Source organism: Podarcis cretensis (assembly GCF_951804945.1).
Source record: "Podarcis cretensis genome assembly, chromosome: 11".
NCBI classification, from domain to species: Eukaryota; Metazoa; Chordata; class Lepidosauria; order Squamata; family Lacertidae; genus Podarcis; species Podarcis cretensis.
In genome coordinates this window covers 59,557,586-59,567,873 of record NC_137180.1, presented here as the reverse complement: position 1 = coordinate 59,567,873, position 10,288 = coordinate 59,557,586, and the positions used below count along the sequence as shown (strand labels likewise).

Genomic DNA, 10,288 nt, shown 5'->3' with positions numbered 1-10,288 from the left:
TTATGAATGCTATTTTGATAAGACTGCAGTCCTTTCCACATTACTCTCTTAAGATGAGGTGAGCAACAAGGTGCTCACCAAATGTTGGTGGACTACAACGTCCGTCGTGAGTCCCATCAAGGCTGACTTGAGTCCCATCAGAGGGAAAAGGTGGAGTATAAACATATCATCATCCCTGTCCATTGGCAAAGCATGTTGGCTGGGGTTTATGGAAATTGATCCAAAAACCTCTGGAGAGCATTCTGTTGGCTACCCCTCTTCTTAAGCCTCAGGTCTCATTTCTTTTGCTGATCCTAAATTTGCACTGTTCCAAAAACTTCTCTGAGATGGAAGGATTCACACTGGACATTTGAATATTGTCTATACCAACTTCATTTATTAAACAAAGGAAGTACTAGACATGCTTTCTTCCCCAGAGAGAACTTCACTGACCAAAGGTTGCAAAGCATAAAATAAAATAAAATATGGAGGGAGGATGCTGGCATTCATTGCCTGAGATTTCAATGACTAATTTATAGGGGGTGCACATGCCATGATGTTGAGAGATGACCTCAGCAATTACTGTCCTTCCTGCCATCTGCACACTCCACTAGAAAACGTTAGATACCTTGTCCATCAAGTAAAATAAACAGCTCCTCTCATGAAGAGACCTAAAGAATACCCTATAAATCATAGCTGTCAGAAATGCTAGTAACATGGCTGAAGACAGAAATCAATCCAAAACTCATTAGTTTGTCTGACAAGTCTTTAATCTCATATTGTTTAATGCCAACCTGGACAACTTTGGTGGAAGGGACCCATGCAAAACAGCGGCTGGGTTTCCCATTACAGAATGTATGGCAATGATTACAACTTAATCTTGTTTCTCAAACCTTCTCCCTTTTCATTCTCCCTTGTTCAGTAGGTCTTGGGAGAAGGTATTGACTCCTACCCAGTTTACCCTCCAGCTCATGGAATCGATTCGTCATTGTTACTGCATTCGATAGTTTTGCAGGGCTCTGCTTCTGCCATTTTTCAACACTCTCCTACAGTTGTATTAAGCTAAGCAGGACAAACAGTGCAGATTAGATCATCTCTTGTATTGTTTGGCGAGGTGGCTAATAAAAAGAAAACGGGTTATTGGTTTTTTGTCAGATGGGGAGTGAAATGTTAGAAAGCCGCAGGCACAGGATCACACTACATATCCCCCAAGTGCACATTTCAGAAGAACAGTTATTGTCAAGGGACCCTGATTCAACTGTATAAGAAAGAAAGAAAGAAAGAAAGAAAGAAAGAAAGAAAGAAAGAGAAAGAATCTGAAACCATGGGACTATCGTAGAGTTCTCAGAATAAATTATAGAACATATTGCAAAAATCAACTTTGTTTGAAAATATTATCCTTGGAAATGTAGCATTGAATGAGTTGCTTTGATTAAAAAATGACACAGTTACATGCTGGAGGCGGGTGGGCTCTGTCAGGAGCTTGTCCTACTCTTGAGTAGGGCCCTGGCAGAGACACATGCCCGACTCGCATGTTCTCTCCCTTCTGGTCTTTTGTCCAGGAGCTTCAAAGACTTTCTTCAGCCCAAACATCACAGTGACAGATGCCAACCGACACCGGCACACTTAGGAATCCGCAGAGTTTGCACAACTTGCGTGACAGACCTCAGCAACTCAGCATTTCGGCTAATCTACTTTATTTACATATAAACACACACTGAACACTGCAACATGGCTCCCTCTCTCTCTAGCATCAGACAGCAAAGAGAAAAAGAACAAAGGACAATAGTCCCACTTCATGGAACACAGTAACACAAACATCCTGTCTCAGTCACTTCCCACTATGTGGAGTCAAAACATATACCGTCATGTGATAGACAAAAATCCCATGACTGCAGTCATGGAGCAGGAATTCTAACAGGCTTAACACTCAGCTAAACTGTCAGTAACTGACTCTGAATATCAGTTACTCGAATACACAAATGGACAGAGCACAGTAGCACTTACATCCAGCTAGCAAGTATCTGATTGGCCGCATGTGAGAACATGAAGCTGGATTAGAGGCACCATTGGTCAGATCCAGAAGGCTCTTCTTTTGTTCTTATGTTCTAATTCTCACCCTCCTTGAGAATTACCCCTTTCTCTTTTTTTGAACAAATAAGAAACATTTATTTTACAGAATGAAGTGGATAGAACAAAGGATAGCTTTGTATGGTTTTATGATTCTACTATTTCGACTTATGCCAATAAAGGTTGGTAGAAACTAGAAACAAAGGTTACATCAGGAGATAATGGTCATTCAGGAAACAGCAAACCTATTAATAATTATACTAAATCTAATGGATGTTTCAGGCTTCTAATCAAGCACAGCTTCTGTTAAAACTTCAGTTGCTTATGTTCAGTTATTACACTTCAGGTAGAAGTTACAGGTTCCTAGACTAGATGGTAAATGCTCCGCTTATTTCATGTTATTCCTTATTTATAAAATGGCAGACCATATATTTCCCCTGACCATCCATTCAAATGCATCCAGCTGTCTTTTGTGCTGGCATGCTGTTTTTGAGATTGTACTGTTCTTGGTTGACATCCTTGTGTACCTGTTCAGTGCTGTCAGTCACAGTGCAGCATGGGTTATGTGGTTTCCAGGTGCTACATACACAGTAACTCCATGTGCATGTGGAATAAAATGGCGTCGGTGAAAGGACTGTTGCACCTGATTTTACTACAGACTATAATTCAGGATTCTAGACAAATCACACTAGCCAATTATAAATGGCATACAATACCATATCTAGGCCTTCTCTCTCTCTCTCTCTCTCTCTCTCTCTCTCTCTGTGTGTGTGTGTGTGTGTGTGTGTGTGTGTTTTGGAACTCAAAGTTGTTGGGGAATTCCCCCCATTCTTGACCTGGTGACAAATGCATTGGTTGATCTTGTTTGAATTAATGTAGTGCACTGTAAAACCTTTGAAAAATGTTTAGAAACTTCAACAGATCAAGAGTGTCCTAATTGAAGCTGGATATCAGGGAGACATGGCAGTTACACTTGCTTTTAATCATAACTTTTAAACATAAAATCATAGAGCTGGAAACAACCCAAAGTGCCATCTAACCCAGCCCTCTGCAATACAGAAATCTTGACTAAAGCATCCGTGACAGATGGACACCCTGTTAAAACTCTGAAGCCTGTGAACACTTTCTGAAATCCTTTCGCATGCTACTAGGACCTGTCTCCTCACCTCTGAACTTTTTCAATGATGCACAACTTAGCAGAGTAGTGCAGCTTTTCCTAGGCAACGATCGAGACTGCTCAGTCAGGACAACGATCAGGAACAAAGTTGATGACTAGTAACCTGATTTTGTAGTTTATTATATATGGCAGTAAACTCACAAGCTATATACAAGTTACTATATACAGACACGAACTTCAACACTCTCCAAGCACTCCAAAAAACTCCTAACTAGCCAAACAATGCCATAGGTCATGAGAGACCTCAGCCATTCACCGAGCTGTTACTAGGTCCTCTTATCTCCAGGCAAATTTCTCCCGTGCTCTGTCTCCCTAGCCTGCAGACAAAACACTAATTGCTCACTTGCCAAGCTGCACGTAGACTATGAACCCCAACACACCCAACCTCTTCTTAAAAACCACCAAGGAAGGAGAGTCCACAACCTCCCGATGAAGACTGTTCCAGTGTCATAATGTTCTTCCTGGGTTTTAGGGGTTTAGTTAGAATCTCCTTCTTGTAACTTGAAACCATTGGTTCAAAGTCCTACCCTCCAGAGCAGGAGAAAACAAGCTTGCTCCATCTTCTATGTGCTTGTGATAACTTTTCAAGCCCTCAGTGGTTACCTGAACACACACCCCCCCCCAGTATGAATGGGTTTATTAATACAGAACCTTCCCATGTCCCATCAAAATTTGTGAATCCATTTAGCAAGGCTGAGGGGAGGGCCTTCTCACACCTGGGCATTACAGCCCCCCATCTAGAGAGAGGCTGGTCTGGCTTCCATTTCATTCCATCAGCTAAAGACTTCTCTATAGTATATAGCAAGTGTTGAGGAACCAAGCTTTCCAGCTTGAGGGCCACTTTGTTTCATGAGACACCTTGCAGGGGCCACTGCATAACTGATGTCCTTGCTTTGTGATGGTGGTCTCTCAATCCTGCATGTCAGTGTTGAAGGAGAAGGGGCAGCTTATGAATTCTTGACTTGAGGAATGGAATAGAAGAGCATTTATTGAGTAAGTCCATAGACCATAGCAGAAGACTTGAGGAATGTGTGTTGCCGTCGCCCCGCTTCATTGCTTGAGAATGATTCATGCTGTTATTGGGCAATAATTATATTGTGCTTTCTAGTGTGGATTCAGTAAAAATAAATGCTGCATGGATGAATTAGAACCTACAACTGCAGGCAAAGAAACATATTGATTCACAATTATCTCTTACTTCAATCTCTGTCCTTTGAAAAAAATTGTATTTCTAGTTAAAAAAAGAAGAAGGTTCATTTAATTGTTTAAAAATGCTGTTCTATACTTTGAACAGGGTGGTAATAACTGTAGCAGCTATCATTGCCCAAGGGAGAAAATTAGCAGCGCAGACCTTCCACCTCTCTCTTGAAAGGAAAAATAATAATAACGACAGTGCATCTATTACTGATTCAATAGAAATGTTAGGGAACCATGATCCACTCTGGACTTCCTGGGTGCCAAATATATTTCTATAAAGGCATGGCCAGCAAAGCATTCTTTTGTAGAAATAGTGGGAATTTGGGAGTTGTAGAAACATGCCACAGCTGGGCTGCGAAGAAAATGAAAATGGATGGGAGAATACCCCAAAATCCAAGGGCATCTGGCTTCTGTACACATATCCTAAGTTTAGCTGAGCAATGGGAGAAGGAATAAAAACAGGCATTGCCTGTACAATTTGTATCTTTATAAATATCCCCTGGGTGGGGAACAGTTTTCAGCTCAAAGGCCACATTCCCTCAAATACAACATCTGCATGTCAGTGGAGGGTGGAGTCAGGGTGAAACGAGGGCAGGTAGCCAGCAGGTAGAAAACAGTAAATTATGCTGAGCAAGTTGGTGTTAACTTTTTATTAGCAAAAACAGGATCTGCACAGGAGTGTCATGCCTAATGGGTATAGCAACTCATCTCCAGCAGGTCCTGCTGAGACTGAAGGTCTCTTCCTCCCCAGGGTTTTCCCCAAGCAACCCTGAGACGGCACCTGCATGATGCTAATTTTTCCTCTGCCCTCTTCATGCCTCTCCTGGTCCTGGGAGACCAGCAGGGAGGGAAGCTTGTCGCAGCAGGATGGGGAGACACACATGCCTCTTCCCCAGCCAGGCTCATCTCTGGCTCCTGGTCTCTCTTCTCTTCTGCTTCCTCTTCTGCCTCTGTCTCTAGACTCTCTGCCACAGACTCTCCCTGCTCACTAAGCCTTGTTACCTCTTCAGTTTCTGACACCTCCTCCTCCCACTTTTCCCTCTGACCAGTCATCATCATCTCTTGGAGGATAAAGCTGTGAGTGCCTTACAACCTGTCTTGCATCCTCATAACTACTATGCTGCCCTCAAGTTTGTTTGGGGGTAGTAATGGGATAAACATTTTTTTAAAAGTATATATTCCGAGAGATTCAGAGTAAAATGCTGGTGAATTTTCCTGGTGAATTTTTTTCTTCAAAAGAATGCAAACTGATATCAAAATATGGAGCACTGAACTGAAGGGTGAGAAAATGAAAGAGACAAAAATTGACAGGTTTGCTCATCCCAAGGCAGAGGACATTATCCCATTGCTAATATGGATGTAAAATTCAGTTGTTGGTCCAACTGGATTCTGGCCGCTGGAGGGACCATCTTATTCTTTTTCCTAGAGAGCAAAATGAATGCCTTGAGTCAGCTGTGTCCAGTTTGATCCAAGTCCCATTGAATAAACTTTTGGAAAACACACTGAAAATAACTTTTCCTTTTCCTTGCTCATTTTAAATTGCCACCAGCCTCATGTGCATTCCCTTTCAGTTCCAAAAACATTGATTTCTTTCCCTCTTTTTTAAAGCCGAACCTGACATCCACCTGTTTATTGTTAACTACAACAAAGCCACAGGTATGAATCATGAATGATCTCGGTTAGCTTGTCTGTAATAGAGGATTAGCCTGGCTGTAAAACCTTCTAGGCAGAAATTGTATAAATTATTCTTTTCCAAATACTCGGCTGTATATCTGGAAGCTGTTAACTCATGAATCTTACAACATGAACATGAGATTGGGTTATGATTAGGCACAGCTCAGAATTGCTATGGATTTTTGCAGCTTGCACAATAGCAAGCTTATGCTGCCCCAGCTGTTACAGGTCACAGAGATGGTTTCAGAGACAGCATTGCCTAGTGGGCAGACTGTTGTGTTTGGATTGGTATAGAACTGCTGGTGAGTTCTGCAAAACTGAATCTTTTGGTCTCCTGAAACGTGTAGTTTCAAGCTCACATCTCATGACTCTAATGCATTCATTCGGGGAGAGGACAGTGATACTTCCTTGGTGAGAGAAGTTGAGTCCAACCCTACTCCAGGGGCTAGGATCCGTACCAGTGGATTCAACTTCCAAGAAAGGAGATTCCAGCTAAACATCAGGAAGAACTTTGTGACTTTAAGAGCTGTCTGACAGTGGAATGGACTCCTTTGGAAGGTGGTAGACTCTCCTTCACTGAAGGTCTTTAAGCAGAGGTTGGCTAGCCATCTGTCATGATCTAGATGAGATTCCTACAATACAGGGGGTTGGACTAGAATCAACCTTTCTCAACCTGTTGGTCCCCAGATGTTGTTGAACTACAACTCCCATCACCCCTAGCTAGCAAGGCCAGGGCTCAGGGATGATGGGAGTTGTAGTCCAACAACATCTGGGGACCCACAGGTTGAGAACCGCTGGACTAGATGAATCGTGTGGTACCTTCCAACTCTATAATTCTATGAGCCTATGACACTTCCTCCAGCTCCTATCTGCTGATTGGCCAGCCAACTCCCCTGTCATTGTGAGAACATCACTCTCAGAAAGCAGGATGGCCTTGGTGACCTCTTCCTCCCCCCCCTTTTGGGATAACTGGCAATAGCAAGGCAGGGCCCCTATCCAAGTCATGCTTGGGCTGTCCCCTTCCTCCATCCCAGATTGCCAACTCTGCCCCATCATTCTTGGCATCATGGGGCCCATGACATCATGCTGGGCAGTCCCAATACATTTTGGCACCTAAGGCAAACCACAAAACAGTGCCCCTCTCCACCCCAGGGAATATAAAAACACAAAATACATAACCAAAATAAATAAAAAAAGAACAAGCCAAGACAACACATTTTAAAGGGACATTGGATGTCAATCAGCCAAAGGCCTGGTCAAAGAGAAATGTTTTTGCCTGGTGCCCAAAAGGTGTATAAAATAGATTGAAATGAAAATACCAAATTCTCGTATGAAGAGGAGAATACTGTGGAGTTGTTGATGAGATCTCTGGATTATATCTCATTATTATATCTCATTTCATTCCTGTGTCCAAACCAGCTTAGAAATGAAGAATTCCTTGTTGGGTTGGCATGTTTTATTACTACATATTGTCTTGCTATTTTCGTTAATAACATAGTCTATTTCTTATATTGTTCATGACTCCCACTGCTTTTCTCTGGGTTTTTTATCTCCATGGTGAGAGCACTCTGTCCTCTGCATTGAAAGTGAGAGTGGTGAAAGTGTTTAAATTTAGTCTGGAAGTGCCAGTAAGAACGTCTGTGCTGTGTGTCTAACTCTTGTCATTTGCTATATCTCTGATTGCAAGAGAGCGGCGTTTTTGGGTGGGTGAAATTTCCACATCTGCTAGGGCTTTAGGCACCAGGTGGCACTGTTAAGTAGCTCAAAGTAAAGGAAACAGCCGGCACCTTGTCTATATGCAGGACCATCTTTGCAGGCTATTGGTGACTCTTCATGAAACGTGTGAGGAAATCACACATTTATGCCTCTTATTTTCTCGGCTTTCCTTCCTCTGCTGTTGATGTGACAAATGTTAAGTCATTCTCTCTGCCAAGCAAAAATGAAAGGAGAAGAGTGTGTTGCTCTTGTTTTGGCCCTGCTTTTTCAACCATCCTGTTTCAAAGAATCATAGAGTTGGAAGGGACCCCAAGGGTCATCTAGTCCAACCCCCTGCAATGCAAGAATCTCAGCAAAAGGATCCATAGCAGATGGCCATCCAACCTCTGCTTAGAAACTTCCAAGAAAGGAGAGCCCACAACCTTCTGAGGGAGACTGTTCCAATATTTCAAATAAATTCCTTCCTACCTCCATTCCAGAATACTTCTCAAAATAACTGGACAATGCCTGTATCCTCTCTTTCCAAGGACGCTTTGCTAACACACCAAAGAAGAGCTGAGACCAAGGGCAGATTTATTGCCATGTGAGTGGCGCTCACTCGCTAGGCACTGGCCTGAAGGGGCGCCATCTCAAAGCCCGATAAGCAAGGCACTGGACTTTGGGAAGGAAGCATGAGGCTCAGACAAGGTCCTAGAGTTCTCCCTTCTCCTTCCCAAACCTAGTTAATGCTTTCCCAGCTGCAGCAAGGAGGTAGGAGGACAAAAGGACCCTGCCAGAGTCCTCCCTCCTCCTCCCCAAAGCCAAGGGCCTCATTTGGGCAAGGGATGAGGGGGCACCAAATGTTGACCTCACACAGGGTGCCATAGTACCCATGTCCGCCACTGCCAAGATGATAACTGTTTGGTAAACAGGTTGCATTTATTAAGTGTAACAAATAGGAGGATCTGTCTCACCATTTCCCTGCATGGACAGAGAGTGGGCCATCAAACTCAGCCCGCATCCCCACGAGGCTGCACATTGCAACAGATTGACGGGAACGAAACTGATCTCACCTTTGCACTTGTGGCAACTCATGACGCTGATTGAAAATGTTTTTGCACCATCCATCAAGTCAAAGTAAAGTCTCAAAACTGTGAACGTGGAAAAGGCAGAACCGCAACATCACCAAAAACCTAGCATAGTCCCCATTCTGTCTGTGCGGTTGCCACAGAGCTGTTAAATGTGATCCCCTGATATTCTCTACTCACATACAGCTTCCAAACATCTCCAAGGGCAGCCCTACACAGAGAGCAGCACATAAGTCAATCCTTGAAACTACAAAGGGATGTGAATCTGTTGAGTGGTTCTGGGCTATACACAAAGAGCTGCATCAGATGTAAATTATGTAAGTTCGGGAACCTATGGTCCTCCTTACTTTGCTGGACACTTATTCCCATCAGCCCCAGTCATGGAAGCCAATGATCAGGGTGTCGCAACTTGCATTCGGCCGAGCTGCTCCTCCGGTCGAGTCCTCCGATGGTGATTAACGACCTGAGCCTTTGATGAGCCTCCAGGCACTTTCCCTCATTACGCAGAGTGTCCAAGCAGTAGAAGAGGACGAGAAATATGAGCTACATTGCTAAGAGTTTTATTTCTAACTACGCAGACAGAAAAGAAATATACATCCTCTCTCTGTGAAAGCAGTGAGGCAACTGGATACAAAGAAACAGGAAACCAGTAATAGCAACATCCGTCTCCCGTGAGACTTCCAACAGTCTGGAATCTCTGGAATGTAAACAGAGTCTTGTGACTCCAAGCACTGCACAGTGGCACAAACAGAAACCTAACACAGGGATGATGGAAGCTATAGTCACATCAAGACATGGTATCCTGCATCCTGTTCTCACAGTGGCCAGCCAGATGCCTATGGGAATCGTACAAGCAGGATTCAAACACAAAACCCGCTCCCCTCTTGTAGTTTCCAGCAACTGGTATTCAGAAGCATCGCATAGCCATCCTGGCTAGTAGCCATGTGTAGGCATCTCCCTCATGAATTTGTCTAATCCTCTTTTAAAGCCATCGAGATTGTCGGCCAGAAAGTGTCAAAGAAGGACAGAAGTTTCTTTATGTATGCGACAACAGCAGCAAGAATACTTATTGCAAAGTATTGGAAGACACAAGACTTGCCCACACTGGAAGAGTGGCAGACGCAATTGATGGATTATATGGAATTGGCTGAAATGACTGGCAGAATCCGAGACTTGGGAGAAGAAACAATGGAAGAGGACTGGAAGAAGTTTAAGGACTATTTACAAAAACAATATAAGTTGTATGAATGTATTTGCACGATTTAGAAAATCTCAGTTCCAGCAAATAGATTTTGTAAAATAGAAAATTAAGTTATAAGTAAGAAAAGGTCGAAATTTAAGGCAACAATATGTTTAAATTTAAGGTATGAGTAAATGATAAAAATTATCTTAAATCTAGAAGTATAAT

At 43.0% G+C, this 10,288-nt stretch overlaps 1 long non-coding RNA gene across 1 annotated transcript; it reads right to left on the bottom strand.

Annotated features, from left to right (window-relative positions):
- Positions 1-781: 781 nt before the first annotated feature.
- On the bottom strand, positions 782-9,637 carry LOC307226413. The gene is made up of 3 exons (XR_013843388.1): positions 9,228-9,637; positions 7,885-8,023; positions 782-1,041 (listed from the first exon to the last, which is right to left on the bottom strand). It is a non-coding gene; the product is annotated as an uncharacterized lncRNA (long non-coding RNA).
- Between the last annotated feature and the right edge of the window lie 651 nt (positions 9,638-10,288).